Source organism: Oreochromis aureus, linkage group 7 (assembly GCF_013358895.1).
Source record: "Oreochromis aureus strain Israel breed Guangdong linkage group 7, ZZ_aureus, whole genome shotgun sequence".
Taxonomy (NCBI): Eukaryota; Metazoa; Chordata; class Actinopteri; order Cichliformes; family Cichlidae; genus Oreochromis; species Oreochromis aureus.
Window position 1 is genome coordinate 42,973,534 of NC_052948.1, and position 17,611 is coordinate 42,991,144.

Genomic DNA, 17,611 nt, shown 5'->3' on the forward strand with positions numbered 1-17,611 from the left:
ACTTCAGGGTTGCATGCAGCTCTCACCTGAAGCTGTTTATCATCTGGCAGATGACTAAGGTCGAAATTTACCACATCAGCAGAAGGCAAGTATTGCTCACCAACCTCTTCTTCCTCTAGCACACCCCTTATGAGCATCACTTCTGCTGTCTTTTCAGGGCGCTGCGCCCATTCCTTCAAAAGATTTATGTGCAGAACCCTACCGGAGCGTGGCTTCCCAGGGATGAACACTTGGTAAGTAGTGGACCCCAATTTCTTCTGAACCTCAAAGGGCCCTTGCCACTTAGCCAAGAGCTTGTTGTTGTCAGTAGGGAGGAGCACCAACACCTTTTGTCCAGGACTAAAAGATCTCTGACGAGCTGCTCGGTCATACCAAAACTTCTGCTTCTGCTGGATTTTGGTCATATTTGACTGAGCAAGCTCACTCATTTTCTGCAGTCGCTCCCTCATCTGTACAACATAGGAAACAATGTTAACAGAGTCCATCTTTTCCTTGCCTCCCTCCCAGATGTTTCTTAACAGGGCTAAAGGTCCTTGTACCTCATACCCATACAAAAGTTCGAACGGAGAGAAACCAGTGGAGGCTTGTGGTACCTCCCTGTAGGCAAAGAGAAGATAAGGAAGCCACTGATCCCAATCAGCACCATTCTCATCTACCACCTTACGAAGCATCTGCTTCAGAGTCTGATTGAACCGTTCTGTTAGCCCATCAGTCTGAGGATGGTATGGGGTGGTCCTCAGGCTTCTAATGCCCAGCAGCTTGTACACCTGTTTAAGTAAGTTGGACATAAAGTTACTCCCCTGATCAGTCAGTATTTCCTGTGGGAACCCTACTCTTGCGAAGAGCTGTACAAGGCAGAAGGCTACTGATTTTGCCTTGATGGATTTCAGTGGGAAGACCTCTGGATATTTAGTTGCATAATCAGTGATTACAAGCATATAGCGATTCCCTGACTTACTCTTCTCAACGGGTCCAACAATATCCATTCCGAGGCGCTCAAATGGGGTACCAATAATAGGCAGTGGTTGGAGTGGAGCTTTGGAAGGGACTTTGGAGGATGTCATTTGGCACTGAGGACAGCTCTTACAAAAGTAGGCTACATCTCTATGGAGGCCAGGCCAGAAAAAATGTTGTTTAATGCGAGCTGTGGTTTTGTGCTTACCAAGGTGGCCAGCCCAGGGAATAGAGTGTCCCAAATTAAGCACTGTTTCTCTAACTTCTTGGGGGACCACTAGCTTCAGAAGTGAGCCCACCTGATGGTAAAGTATGCCATTTTGCAAGACATATTCACTTTTGTTAATGCCTACCTCCTCTACTTGGTCCTTGTCTACCGCTCGCTGAAAACAGGAAGCTAAACTAGGATCAGTTTTTTGCAATTCTATTATATTGCCAGGAATTTGAAGTCCCAAAGGCAAGTCTGGGTCAGTATGCATTTCTGGGTGTACTATAGTATGCTGGAACTTCTCCTGTCTCCTCTGTCTGCGACTTTTTCCGAGGCTTCCCAGGTGCAGCTTCCCATTCCTCATTAAAAATGGCAAGGCACTGAAAACTTCTGAGGTTTCATTTGATTTTTGAGCTTGGGCTCTAGTAACAGCCACATTGCATTGATGATTCTGGTCTGACTCAATAAATCAAAAGCACTGGAAAATCTCGTCCCAGAATAGCTGAATAAGGCAGGTTATCAACCACCCCAACATTTAAAAGGTAAGTCTGTCCATTCACCTTAATGTACATGTCAGCTGTTGAGTACATCTTCTCATCTCCATGCACACAACAAATGGGGATGGTATCACTAACACGGACAATATTGGGGGGCACAAAATCTCTGTGTATCAGTGTACGAGAACTGCCAGAATCAAGTAAAGCTCTTAAAGTTGTTCCATTAGCTTCAATTTGTATCATTTTAACAGTCTGGTCACACTGGAGCCCACGTTCAGCATGTGGACGTGGCATGAAACACATTTGAACCATCTTCGCTGAAGTTTTTGGGCACATTGGCTTTGTGTGGCCCTCTAACCCACAGAGGTAACAAAAGATCTTTTTTGAATTTTTTAATGGTCTGCCAGCAAACTGGTTCTCACCCACAGGAGTTTTATCAGCTGACACTGGCCTCTGATGATACATCTGGGCTGATTTGGGGCCTTCCTTTGGCATTTTATTTGCATTACAGGTCCAAGGTTGTCCTTTCCTCCTGGCAGCTACAAACACTTCTGCCAGCTCAGCTGCCTTCGCTGCAGAAGACGGATTGTGCTCTCGAATCCAAACCTGTAGCTCAGGGGACAACATTCTCAAATATTGTTCAAGGATGATTATTTCACCAATTTCTTGGTTCGTTTTACCTTTTGGTTGAATCCATTTTCCGTACAGATCTTTAAGTCGAGCATACAATTCCTTAGGGCTCTCATCAGGCCTGACTTCAAGTGAACGAAATCGCTGCCTGTAGGTCTCAGGGTTAACATCATACTTAGACAAAATTGCAGCTTTAACTTTGTCATAGCTGAGAGAGTCATCAATATCCATATGAACGTATGCCCCTCTTGCCTTGCCCGTTAGCAGTGGTATTAAGCGAAAACCCAGTCTGGTTTTTCCCAACGATATGCTAAGGCAATGCGTTCAAATGTGGTCAAAAATGCTCAATATCATCACTATCAGTCAACTTTTCCAGTCTGGGTTCATGCAATGAAAACTGACCTGATAATGACTGACTGGATTCAGCTTGAGCATGAGGAGAACTAGAAATGTTAGGTAGCTCCCTTGACTCTGATGACTCTGTGATAGGTAATGGTAGCTCAGGTACTGGTGATGTCCGGGACTGCACCTCTAACTGTAAAAGCTGAAACTGATGTTGCAATGCTTTGAATTTTGTTCTTGTCGTGCAGTTACCTCTTCCTGCCTTGCTTCCCGAGCCTCCTGTTGACCCATATGAGCTTGCAATATTGACATCAGATCCGACAGAGATGGCTCCCTTTCTTCAACCTCAGTGCTCTCCACCATTTCAGAGACTCCAATTTCCTCCTCAGCATCAGCTTCCTTCTGAACAGTTACTCCTTTCTTCTTTTCCACTTTTCCTCCCCGATGCATTTTCCCTTTTTCTGGGGTGAAAAAACCTCAAAACTAAAAAACAAAACTGTGTCCTCAACTGGCAAGTCCCACTGCTGCCACCAATTGTGAGGGACCAAGCAGCCAAAGCATAGAGGACACAGGCAAAAAAGTATCTTCAAAAAGGGTTTTCTTTATTTTAACCCTCAAAAAAATCCAAAATTAACAAAATTCAAAAACATACTTAGCAGGCCGTAAAAGAGGTCAACTAAATATAACTCTACGAAAAATAATTTCCAGAAACTTAAACAAAACAAAGTGAGACACAACTTAACTCACAAACTGACCTAATTACAAAGACACATGAGGGTAGCTTTTATAATGATTTGGCCAAACCATTTATACACAATAGGGGGGAAACAAAAACACACACTAATATCAACTAAGCACAGAATAACCTAACTAAACCTAAAACACCCCTGCTCCTGGTAAGCCTATGGTTGGTCCTGCTGAGCAGGCATTTTGTTCTCAGAGTCCTCAGCCACGCCCTTTGCCCAGACAGGAAACAACCACCGCCCAAACCCAGGTAACTCAAAGAGAGAAAAACATAATTAATATAACAAAACATTTTAGAAAAACCACACAATGTTACTATGCGCGCGCCTCATAATACCAGTGTTAGGTTTAACCAAATGATGAATTAAATTAATGAAGAAAACTGCAAAGCAAACTAATAAAGTAAAAAATGGACTGATTTACCCCTGTGTGGCTGATGCCATCACAGTAAATTCTTTAAAACATTTTAAATTTGTAATGTCATTTTCTGCCTTATCGCATTGTTATATATTGTGATACAAAAGCTTTCAAAGAAATCATTTTGTTTTATTGCGTTCAGTTTAATCCTTTTTTACAAGCACCTTTGGTAAGTTCTATTCACAAGACAGAAAGAGGATTTGGTATTTTACTGTGTACTGTAATATATGAGCTAATCAAGGTAAACATTATTAAAGACCACTTAGAAAGAATGACTCGACAGGACATATGTAACTACAGCAAAAAACAACTAGACAAGGTGACAATAAGTCGATACAGCAAACTCAAGCGACGACACTTTATATCTCGAGGAATGCACCGATAGCAAGGTCACACACGGAGGTCATTTCTTTATATTTACTTCAACATGTTAATAATTATCCCTAAATAGTCCTGTGTAGGTGAATGAACACATCACTGCAGATGTACCAGACAGTGCAAGAGAAATAACAGCAAAGCAAGAAAACCTCCGGCAAACCGTATGTGCTAATGCATACTGTACACTCAGCCCTCTGCTGACATAAGTGGGCGGTAAGCTGAGACAGAAGATCATTATCAACAATATGGATTTGCCAATAAGTAAAAAGGTATGCTGCTTTGGCTTCAGGACCAATGTGGCTGTTATGTTACTGTAAAAGGTGGAAATATGGAAAAGTGTTTCAGGTTCACAGTAACTTATGCAAGACTGAGAAAATGAACATATATGCTTGTTTCTTAAGGTGAATTGGCTTCATAAACCACAAGTTTTTTTCCTTTTTTATATACATTCAGTTTCAGATTTGCTTTATTTGCGATTCAAGCCTCATACGGTACACATGCAGGAAGTAAAAGACAACACTGGTTTAAAGAGGACTTGACTTACATGTTACCACTGAGCTTAAACTACCAACATGCAGTCAACAGCATGCTGAATGAAAGAAGTGAATGAGTAAACAAATATGCATCATGTTCTGCTTTGACATTTACGATGACAAGAAGCTTGAATTTCTTGGAGCATCTTCCAGAAAGTATGTGAAGGGAAAATGAAAGACGTAAAAAGAATTTAAGAGGGCGGCATGGTGCCGTGGTTCGCTGTGTTGTCATGCCAAGAAAGTGGTGGGTTCTCTCCAGGTAATCTGGCTTCCTGTCACAGTCCAAAAACATTCAGTTATATTAATAAATGGTTATAAACTGGCTGTAGGTGTGAGTGTGAATGTGATACAGTGGCATGACCCTCTTGGCTCATGACAGCTGGATAAGCGAGTTGCGACCCTGAATAAGGTAAGTAAAAGAAAATGATCAGATGATGGGCTTAAAGAAGAAAAGCAGTTTAGCGCTAGTAAGGACCTGATCATTTTAGCAAAAAAGCAGATTCTCCTGGATGCCACATATTCGGTCACATTTTAATTGTAACCTCGCCCTCTAGTGGCTATATGCAAGCTACCACACTGGCAAGAACCCAGGTGACTCACATTTGTTTTCCTGTTGTGATAATTAATATGAATTTTAAATAAGACTTTTGTGTGACCTTTGCACAAATATTATTGTAGCTATGACAAAGTAAGTCAAACCCAAAGCCCATCTTTATCTAAGCTTCACCAAAGTGTTTTTTTATGCGTAAACCTGACAACCTAAAAAGTGAAATTGGGTGGTCATTACATTTACAAGACTCTAACTTGTAATTTGAACAAAATAATTATATGTTTCTATGTTGAACATAATTTAATCTGCATGAAATTCAACATCTTAATACTTGTTATTAATTTATTCTTACTGAGATGAAGTGATACAGTCTAGCAAGGGTGGTTAGTTACTTGATTTCACAAAATCACATGAGATTTCAAACCAAAGGAAAATCACTGGGGTTATAAGAGGCAGAAAAGCATACACAAACCACGTGCATGCTCTTGCTTTTTATTGTGGTTTAACCTGTCAAGGACAAAAACATAAAGAAAATTCTGTATCAGGCCTTGACTCCTGCTGTGGCGTGACAGTTCAGTGGCACGGTGGTTAGCCCTGTTACCTCACAGCAAGAAGGTCCTGATTTCGAATCTACCAACTAGCTGGGGCCTTTTCTGTGTGGTTCTCTCTGGGTCCTCAGCCATCCTCCCACAATCCAATTAACTGATGATTCTAAATTGCCCAAGGTGCAAGTACCCAGTACTTACATGCCATTTGGAGGCAACAAGTCAGGTTTTTGCAGTGTACTTGTTTCATTGTTTCCTGCAAAAACCTGACTAGTTGCCCAGAAAATGCACAGAAGTACAGGGTAATTGCGCCTTGTTGCCCACAAATTGCAGGCCAGTACAGGGTACTTACAGTGTAATTGTTACATTGTTTTGAGGGTCTTGCATGTGACTCTATAATATGGCTCGTATTTCAGAAAACCTGACCTGTTGCCTGCAAAATGCACATAAGTACAGGATACTTGCGTCTTATTTGCGGGTTGTGTTATAAACTGTTACCAAACAAAATATAATAAATGACTTTATATTAGCATTAAATACTTTGTTATACTAACGTAATTTGCGTGGGTTGGATTAACTCAATTAAATTAAGTTGATTTGTCATTAAATAATTAAGTTGGTCCAACTCAAATAGATGAAGCTGAAATAACAGAACTGCCTAAAGCTAAAATAAAGCAATTTAATAATATGGAAATCCTTTCCATGATTTTTTGTTGCCTTTGAAATAGCCAAACAAAAATGTACTGACCCTCACCAAGTGCTTACAGCATCATTGTTGTACAAAGATAAAACACAAGTGACTGCAGAAACTCTTGTCTCACATCAGCCACTGGTCACTAATGGGCTGCAGAGTGTAGTGAGGGTCAAACACCTGAGCCGCCTAATGGTGGGTGTATACAACAGAGAGAGCGTTGCTAATATATTTTTCAAATATATAATCTATTTTTGTTTAACTTTCAATTTGGCTTAATTTCCCAAAGGCCACATTAACCACCTTCTTTTGCTTCTAAACAAAACAAGCTGTGACATTTTGACAAACGTGGACAATCAGTGATACACCGTCATGTTGTTGTATTTCAAAATTGGCAGGGCAAAATTATGCAGGAAATATGTTATATGTTGCTTGGTGCTGATGTGCAGCTGCAAGATTTTCACACATACCCACCTGCTGGGACAAAGAAATGACACTAAATACCTCTTTCCAGCAGGGTGCCAGTGCAAAGCCAGTTCTGTGTTTCTGTTTGAGCACCAGCCCAGAGATCAGTGGATCTGAGAACTACTTATTATTATGTATAGTGTTACCAGCAGAAGCTGGGGTCAGAAAAAAGGTAGACAAAGTCTGTGCTGCATCTGTGCAATTCTTGCGGTAACTATTGTTGTTAGTGGGTCCATCTTTGTGCCCAGCAATTATGTTGTGCCATGCCACTGCGAGCTTGTTGGCACCGGAACCAATCTTTTTTTTCTTCATTTTTTCTTTCTTTTTTTTTTTTGGTGTAAATGTGTGGAACCAGTTTTAGATTGGGCATTGACACTGTGGAAAAGAGGTGTATGAGAGCAGCGAAGGTGGACAAAAACAGCATGTCAGTGGAAAAGCATAACAAAAAAACTGAAAGATTTCAACCTGTGAGGAAATGCTCCATAGGTTCACCATCCTGAGTACTCAAGTGATGCATTATTTAAGCATAAAAATGAATTTTTTTGACTTTCAAATTTAAGGTTCACAGCTGAAATCTGAAGCTATTTGTTTAGGAATTTTCTTATTATTAATAAAGCTAAACAGATATTCATCCCTCATTTTAGCTTTACTTCGAAGGGACGCCTTAATTACCTTTAAAGAAATACAAATTTAAATATTCTCAGTGACATGAAAGCTGAGCAAATGGGCCCATTAATGAATTTCACCGAAATTCATTAATGGGTGATACTGACTCACTCACTCTATTTTTGTTTAATGAATTTCACCGAAATTCATTAAACAAAAATAGAGAGTATTATGTGATCTGAAATTTGCTCCATAACCATGATCATTATTCATTGCTTTCCTGCTCAGTATTGATCCATTACTTCATTCTCATCTAGTGGGATTAAAGTAATTTATTACCAGTCCTCAGTGTATAATCCTGAGCATATATACTTAGTCTGACCAACTTTGTGCTCTTTTACTTTGGAAATTTTCTTTGGGGTTCAGCTTGACTAATCACCAAGGCCTTTGTTGAAACATTTGCTTGCTTCATGAGGGGAAAACACATTACGCAAATGTGTTTGCATACACAAACATGTTGTGTAAATTAAAGTAAATGCCGGAGGAGCAGGCGAGGTGCAAATGCCTGCGGCGGCTCCTAATTTAGCTCCTAATTTACACAAGCAAACAAACAAAATGCTCATCGTGTTCAATCGCTGAGAGATTAGGAAGAAATTTGCATAACACAAATCAGTGACAGGAAGTGGCAGGCAGGTGGTGTGGGTGGTGGAGGTTCTCTGTGCAAAGAAAACTGAGATGACACATGGGATTTTAAAACAGATACTGACTCACTCACTGTTCAATCGCTGTTCAAACTGTCTTGTTGAAAGTTTTCTTTGAAGTTTTCTCTCTTTCTATGTAAATGAGTTCATGTCTGTGGATCAAATCTGATCCTCATTTGCAAAATAATGGACATTTCACATCATCTTCAGCCTGATTATCGATACTGAGTGCATAAAAAATGCAAATTGCTAAAAATATTTCTATTCACATTTACTTCTTATAAGTCAGATGATAATTTAGTGCACAGTCACTTTCTAGGTGGTCCATTTTGAAGGCTGTGAGTGCAGTAGATGGGCAGTGCAGAAAATCTTAATTAATTAAGGTCATTTCCTTCAGGGAATAAAAAGAAAACTGATGTACAGCTGCTCTCGGGACTGACTGAGGACCACCCAAGTTCTGATAATACACACACACACACACACACACACACACACACACACACACACACACACACACACACACACACACACAGTCACACAAACATTAATATGGACTAAATTCTGGCAAAGTCACAGGGGAAGACTTAAGCTGTTGTTGTGGTTGAATGCATTTTAACCAAATGTGTTATTTGCACATAGCTGCAAGTGCAATGAACTGGAATTCAACAAATATTAGCTTTTTCCAGACAACCAGGATATGAAAGAGATTTGTTCAAAATCCCACAAATCCACACAGATCTTTTTAAAGACTGCGCCAAATCTTAGGCACATGAAAGCCATCATATGGATTTACATACAGACTACATACTAATCTATAGTCTGCACACACCTGTACATTCATTCAAAATGTATGGGAAGAACGTTGTGTCAGTGCAAAACACAATTTCTCACCACGTTTTTTTTTGTCCTATGGAGATTCTTGTGTTTTGTTGTTTGTTGTTTGTACTGAAAGCCTCAGATACCGGTCACAATGATCTGTCTGTGTTATCCAGAAAATCAAACGCACAGACAGCCAAGTAGCTACAATTTTCTCCTCATTTTTCTCATAATCCTTGGATTGTAGACGTGTGCTGTATGAAACCCCTTTTAAAAAAACTCTATGTGCGTTCCCTGTTGATTAAATAGTAAATAAATAAAGATAAAGATAAAAGATTCAACCTGCTTGTTAAAAAAAATTCCCAGGGTATTATTTGGATTGGCGTCTTGGATTCCTGCTTTGATTTCATTATTATTCCAGTCATGTTACGCTTCAGTTCTTTGGTTCAGCTCTCATTCATATTTTGATTGCCACTGTAGTGATAGTTATATTTTTTTGTGATTTTGAGTCTTTGTTCTTGTGAAATTGATGTCTGGTTTCTATTCATTTTGTTATTCTAGCCTCGTTGGAACCTCGCTGTCTGCGCTCTTAATATCTCGTTCATGTACTCGTGCCCTCTGTGCTTCACTGTCAATTATCTTTTGTTTGTTTACTGATGACTAATGACCCACACCCTTTTTCACACCTTGGCTCATGTAAGGCACATGATCAATAGTGGGTCAACGACCCTCTTAACTCCCACTTGGGCTTAAATACACCCGACTCTCCACCATTTGGTCTTAGAACTGAAGAAGCTTCTCAGATGAGAGGTGAAACATCCTCAAGAAATTTAAAGAAGTCCAGTCATCTAGTTTCTTTCCAAGCTCCTTAGATTACCCTGACCTGGATGATTGAGAACCTACACAGACATAGTCCTGCTCTGCTTTGTTGTGTATGTCATATCCTTTGGTTCTACACTCTCTGTCGTGCTGCTTATGGTCTTGGTCTTAAATTGGATTTCTGGCTCATGGGATTGATTTTGCACTGCAATAGACTGGTGACCTGTCCATAATGTAACCCTCCTTTCATCCTATGACAGTGGGGATAGGCTTGAACTCTAAATTGGATCTATTTTGTATCAAGCAATAATCTGATATTTGTACAACTTAATTCGCTACATGCTAACATTCTGACTAAATGTCAAGGTCTCTCACATTCAGCATTTTTGATTTATGGCCCAAACTGTCTTAAAAATGTATCTCTACATCCACGATACAAACAGTGGCTGTTTTACCAATCATACAACACTAATCCTTCATTAGGAGTATGCTCCTCCATGGTCTTTTTTTTTTTTTCCTTTTCCACCACATCTCAAAGGTGCAAGGTTGGATTGACATCTGGTGACAGTGAAGGTACAGTGAAATCATGTTCAAGAAACCAGACTGAGATGATCTGAGTTTTGTGACAAGGTGTTAAAATCCATTTTTTTTATGGAATATTAGGAAGGGATTGCTAACTGCGGGGGACACAAAGGGGACCCAGGAGAGCTGCGAGGGACACTGAGGAAGGTATTGATTAATTAGGAAACAATGATTAATTCAGGTGTGTATTCAGTTAATCCCCTAAAAGTATCTTGCTCAGTTCCCTGTTGTACGTTGATATTTTCTCTCTTTTCTGACCGTTCCCTGTAAACCTTAGAGAGGGTTTTGCATGAAAATCCCAGTACAGCAATCCATCTGACAAAAACAATTTAAATCACCTTTCCCATTCTGATGCTCAGTTTGAACTTTAGCAGGTGGTCTTGATGATGTCTACATGCCTAAATGCACTGAGCTGCTGAAATGTGATTGGATGACTAGATATTTGCATAAATAGCAATTTCAACACGTGTACCTAATAACCAACTGGCTATTTATCTGCTGCATATTTGGACACAAAATCTTTAATATGAGCCTTTTTAATCAGAAGGAGGAACATTTGTTGGGATTTTTTTAATGAGTGCTAAAAATCATCACCAAAAGACATTTTTTTTTCATTATAGCATAATTAAAGACTTTAAATTAGCTTCTTTCAATGTTATAAATCTGTGTTCACTTTAATTTTCATTAACTTTGTGTTTCCATGTCTATCCAGAATTCAAAATGCTTTAATGTTGCCTAATTAAAAATACTGCGCTAACAATGAGAACAATAGTGTTCAAATGTGATCCTGGAAGGAACTAAAATATCATCAGTACAGCACAGATGTCTCTGCAGAGACCAGCTGAAACTTAGAACGACTTGTGGTCCTTTACTGGACAATTTAAAGCATCGATTAATGTTTTACTCTGCATCATTATTTATTATACACGTCTTAGAACTGCAGCCATAAGTAGGTTTTGCATCATTAGCCTCCCTAAAAAGAGTGTTTTGATAGTAAGTAAGGAAGTTGTATAATAATTATTATCTTTACATGTTTTGCTCAGTATGAGACTTTCTGGCATAAATTGGGTTGAAAACCGGATGTTTATTAGGCATTTCAATCACATTTATTATACTTGCTAATTAGTTGAACACATCTATTGCTGGGAGGCACAATAACTAAATCATACAGGACTGTATGATATTTTACAGTCCTATTAATCAGTATGTTCATAAAAAGTAATGGTTTCAGAGAAAATTCAAAGATAAAGAATAAAAGCTGCCTATTTTGAAAGGGCAGAGAAAAGACTGAAGTACTGTGACAGTTTAAGGGTCCATACAAAAAGCTTTCCATGCCACAGATGGTAAAAAATGAATATAATTTAGATATAGTCTACATAAATGAAGCAGCAACAGCTATGGTAAGCAGTGGCATCAACCCCTGGCGGTGGCAAACAGCTACATTAGGTTGTGGCGTCAACCCAAAACAGCAGCACTCGTCTCTGTAACGCTCTGGCTTCTAGAGGGAGCCAGTGGTGCTGCAGCTAGCTGCTGCTGCTGTGATTTAAGCCCCTGCTATGATTATTCTACATCCACCAGCTGTCATTTATCTGTCATTTGGTGATGGGCAAGAAATGGCTTTTTAACCCCCCCTCCTTTTAAACCTCAAACAGCTGCCTCCTATTGCCAAAAAAGGCACAAGGTTGACGAGAGGGATGAAAAATCACTTTGAGCGAACCCTTTCTCATCCAAGCATGCGCTCCATTGTCAGAATGAAATTATTGATCATCGTTGCTTTAAGTCACCAGCTGAAGCTGAACTACCCTGAAGAGATCATTATGGTTATTTTGTCGAAGCTATGAGAGCTCCTTCAAGAGCCACAGATCCCGGGTAGTACGTGCATATTTTAAAAAGTGCATCGCCCCTTTAACATCGAGCAGATTCCATGGAAGGCAAAGAAAAAAAAATTGTGGGGATAAGAATCCTTTAAATAAAAAAATAAACCTCTCATTTAATATTTTCTTCTTTACTACACCGTTATTCTTCCACATGTCCCTCACAAACTGTGCGGTTTGTTTCCATCGGGGTGTGATGCAGCATTTGAAGTGAGTTTTATCCTGATGGAGTGAGCACACAGTCTGTGGATCTTATGAGTCGGATAAAGGTGTTTTGAGACCCCATCAAAGCTCCCTCAGTTTAAAAACTGTCGAAAAGCTTGGTCCCTGCTTAGAGTCTGTAATAGTTAATTATTTGGCTGCTATCGCTTCAGGCTGTGGTTGTAGAAACTACCAGAGTGACCACAAAATCCAGAGTAGCTCAGCTCTGTTGCTATAGGGAGTTTTTGTCAGTAGGGACATCGCCTCCATATTACAACAGAGAACATAACAAGTCACAAGTGCTGTGATACCTCACCTTCTTTAAGATCAATGATGATGACCTCAGCAATCACATGAGTCACTTCACATCAGAGCCGGTGTGAGCTGGGTGTCAGCAAAGCTCTTAGTTTTCCTCCTGTGAGTTTCACACTTGTTCTCAATTCTTCTGAAGTACATATTTCCCTTGTACTTATATTTTAAATTCCTTTTAAAATGTTTCTATAGGTCTCTTTTTCTCATTTTGCAGTCACATGTTGTAGGGAGATACATTAGAAAATATATAGATTACGACTCTTTAAGGGTTTTTTCTTTTTCCTTTGTATAAAAGAAACAAATACACATTTTAAATGTCTCTAAATAAACCTCATCACACATGGAGGTATGTTCAAAATTCAACAATCTGGAAACTCATCAGCCACTCTATTAGGGACACTGTAGTACTGGGTTTGACACCCTCCCCCCCCAGTCCTTCTGTATATTTCTTCCTGTTAAAATGGAGTTTTTCCTCCCCGCTTTCACCAAGGGATTAGTCATATGGGGGCTGTCTGATTGTTGGGGTTAGTGTCTGTATTATTGTAGGGTGTTACATTACAATATAAAGAACCTTGAGACGACTGCTATTGTAATTTGGCGCTATATAAGTAAAACTGACTTGAATTGATTTGGTCACTCTATTCTGACCTCTGGCATCAACAAGGTATTTTCTCCCAGAGAGAGTTTCTGAAATTGTGTGCAATACTGGGGAACATGAACCTGTCTGGCACCAGCACCATTCAGTCACTTAAATTGTTTTTCCTTCCTCATTCTGATGCTCAGTTTGAACTTCATCAGGTAGTTTTGACAATGTCTACGTTGGCAGACAGCCACTGTCGGTGGCGCCATGACCAGGTTGTTATGGCAGTGGCTGAGAGTCTAGACTTATCTATTAATAGCAGCAAACAGCATCATGATTCAAAGAAGACAAGATCAACTGTCAAAGCCTCACAGAAACCAACAAACAAATACAGGCCATTTCACACAGCCTTGGACTGGCAGATGGAAACATATCTTGAAAAGCAGTTCCCAGAGCTCACTGTTAAAACTTCAGTCAGACCATACTTGATAATTACCTGTGAGTTTCCAGGAACTCACGGTGCCCTGGAAAGAGCATTTTGAACAAGAACTTGAGAAGAAAACGCACAAGGTACCAAGACCTGGTGGAAAGGTGTAGGAACAGGGGCAGGAGGACTTTCTGTGAGCCAAGAGAAGGAGGATGCAGAAGCTTTGCAGGATACTCATTTTGCAAAGTTGAACATTACAGGAGCTGCAGGAGGGCCATTCAATCTTTGATTGACGCTGCAAGGAAAGCTGATCCATGGGCTGCTGGTGGGACACAACTTTCTTACATTTAAGCAATAAAACTTGCAGCTAAAACCTAAGTTAACATTAACAACAAGCAAGCAATGCAAATTTATTAATGTTTATAATTTCTTAATAAACCTGTAACAACTAATTTTGGCCACGTAGGTGTAGGATTACAAACTGTAACCTCATTATAGTCACTTGAGGTTAAAATAAATACATTGGCATTGTTTTTTCCTTTTTGTGTTTGTGGCTGCCAAACAAATCTAAAATGTGTGAACACTCTAATTCCTGAGAGGAAATGTCTTGCCCCTTAGGTGCTTTATGTTCTGTGTGTTTAGAATAGCAGAGGCTGTAAATGATGCACTGTATCGCTGGTGGGAGACCGTTACAGTAAAGTTGTGGGCCAGACATCTGAACAAAGAGCTGAATTGTGTTCAAAAGCTCGATGCAGCAGGGAGCAGCAGACTCAGATAATGATGGTCTGTAGGTTTGTCACTGACAACACTGAGTGGGTCTCTTGCTATATAAAAATATCGATCATAGCTGCTTTAATAAAATTTGGATTCAGCTCTGCAGCGGTTTCCAAGAAAGTAAGGGCTAAAATGCTCCATTGGAGCGTTTTTCAAATGAAGAACTAAAAAGGTAATCATGTGGTTGGACCGACTCCAGCAAAAGAGACTTTTCAAAACTCAGAAACCCAAAATGTGCAACTTTTAAAGGCGTATCAGTGATAAATCCAATACTCTGATGAAGCCTTAATTAACTGCCGCTTATGTATCAGCCATAACAGTGTTTGAACAAAGTTCCTGTGGAAACATCTGTCAGCAGACTTGAACTCAAATTTAATGAGCTGCACATTCGATTAGTTGCACTCTCTAAACATGTCATTTCCTTCCGGCTAAGGGGACAAGAGCTCTTCTACCAAGTTAAGTTCAAGACAATTACATGAAAACACTAAAGGTCACACGATTAACGTTAATCTGTTTTGTAAAAGCACTCTGAGAGATATTTTGAGCATTTAAAAAAAATATTTTAATATTATTTATAATAAAGGAGCCTTGTGGACGGACCTGACATCAGATGGTTCATCGATTCGCACGGGATTCATTTGCATCATCATCACAGCAACACATTTTTGCATCATAAAATGGGCACTTTCATCAAAAAAAAATGCTTCTGCTTTTGAAGATTACACATGATTTGCATATGTTATGAACTTTGCAGCCACAGGCCCGCCCTTTCCTTTTAATCCTTACACCACCAGGTAAAAAATATCACTTTCTACAGCGCTAGACCGCTAAATCTGCAAAAATGACATGACAGGATAGACTTCTAGCATCTGGGGATCAAACTAATTCAGTTTCTTTTTGTTTTTCTGTCTATGCCAGTAAAAAAATGGCAGTAATGTCATTATTATGTGTATGTGCAGTGTGATATACAGTTTATGTATTTATTTTCAGTTGTTTTGTTTTTTTTAATGAGAAATGGCACAAGTGATATTTTGTATTTCTATAGTGACACTGTGTCTTGCTAGCCTTGTTTATGTCTTTTACAAAGATTCATGTTTTTCATATGTGGCTTTCTCTGAAATTTGGGGAAAATTGTTGCCTCATACACACAGTCACAAAACTGAAATGACAGCCTTGTTTTCCTCTAAAAAGTCAAAAACCATTTATAGCAGAGGAATTGCTGAGGCATAACTGCTGCCGGATTTACATCATTCAGTCTCCTACATTGAAAAGGTCAGTTTGTTATTTTTTATTATTTTTAGTTAAAGAAATTGTATATAGCTTACCTCTGCCATTTGCAACCATGGCACACTCAAATGTGAATCACAGTGCACTTTAAAAACCTTTTATCTGGGCAGGCTCTGGGAGCTGTGTTCTGTAAGCAAGCACTTGTACAGGCTTTAGCGGGACAATGCTCTAAATGGAAACATTTGAAAAACAGTTTTTCTTTAAAAACAGGAAGCTTTGTTGACCATCTCATTGTTTGCAATGACAGCTTGAGTTGGGAGCAAAAAGCGTATCTTAAAATGTATCTGAAAATGGGCAGCAGGTTTGACATCAAAGCAGATTCCGTCATGATGAATCTCTCAGTGAGAGAAGTGCAGTTAATTCAGCTGCTTTCCTTTTTGGCTGGCATCTGCGTTCACTCATTTTCAGTGGATCCATTCATTACATCTGAGCAATCCACAGTTTTTCTTTTGGCTATATTAATGTAGTGTATGGGATTCCTTAGTGGGTGTGCTAGTGGGAGGTGCTTGGGCAACAAGCGACCATGCATCAGGTGTAACAGTCACTTTTTGTGTTGGCAAGGCAAAGACTCAACACGGCCCTCCAAGATTGATGTGCAGTAAATGTGAGCTGCTATAGCTGATTAGCTTGGTGTTTCGCCAAGAAAGACTCATTTTAAAGGTGTTCCAAAACATGTAGGTGCCTGGACTATGCGGACTTGTCATTGTTATCCAGTTGTGTTTTAATTATCCTGTAATTTTAATACATAGATTGTTTTATGTCTTTTGGCATTGAAAGATACAGTGCTGGTGATTTTAACACAGTCTTCTTCAGTGTGCACACTTGGGGCGGTGTAGTTTAAGTTTGCGTCTGACTTTGTAGTGGAACTGTGGTGTGATCGCTTAGTTAGCGTGAGCGGTAAATTAAATTGCGCCCCACACTGTGCTGCAGCCTCTGGCTGTCCTCGCTTTTCCTAACTTGACTTTTAGCGGGTCCATTGGGTATGTTTGTTTTTTTATTAACACATTTGCATTTCCAGCCATCCGCCCATCTATTTCCTTCTGCTTATTCAATTCAGGACAGCAGTTGGACGGGATCCTCTCTCAGCTGTCACAGGGCAAGGAGGGGGGCGGGGGGTTTACTCCCTGGACAGGCTGCCAGTCTATTGCAGTGCTAACCATTCACACTCGCATTCACAGCCAGTTTAGAATCATCAGTTAACCCACATGCATGTCTTTGATAGGACGCAACCACACACACACTCAAAGAACATGTAAACTCCACACAGAAAGCCCATAGCCAGCTTTTGGATTTGAATCCCAGACCTTCTTGCCAAGAGGTAATGGTAGTAGCCACTATTAACCATCTGCATTTTTACATATATATAATTATAATATATCTATAATTATAACAAAACTGCAACAGCACTTGTGCAGTGTTTTCTTAATTTCAGTACAGTGGTAACCCTTCTCGTGAACCACATTAATATGAGTGTAAGTCACGATCTTCATTCCTCTATTTCACCCTTAACATTTCATGGTTATTAATAATTCATTTTTAACATGAGGTACTTCAGATACTGCTGACATGCAGAACTGCATCTGTAGCAGCCAACATGTGTGGCTGTTCTCTTACGTGGGCTTTTGTAGGCCCCCTTTCCAGTAGGATTGGAAGGAATCCAATCTTCAGCTTCCATTTT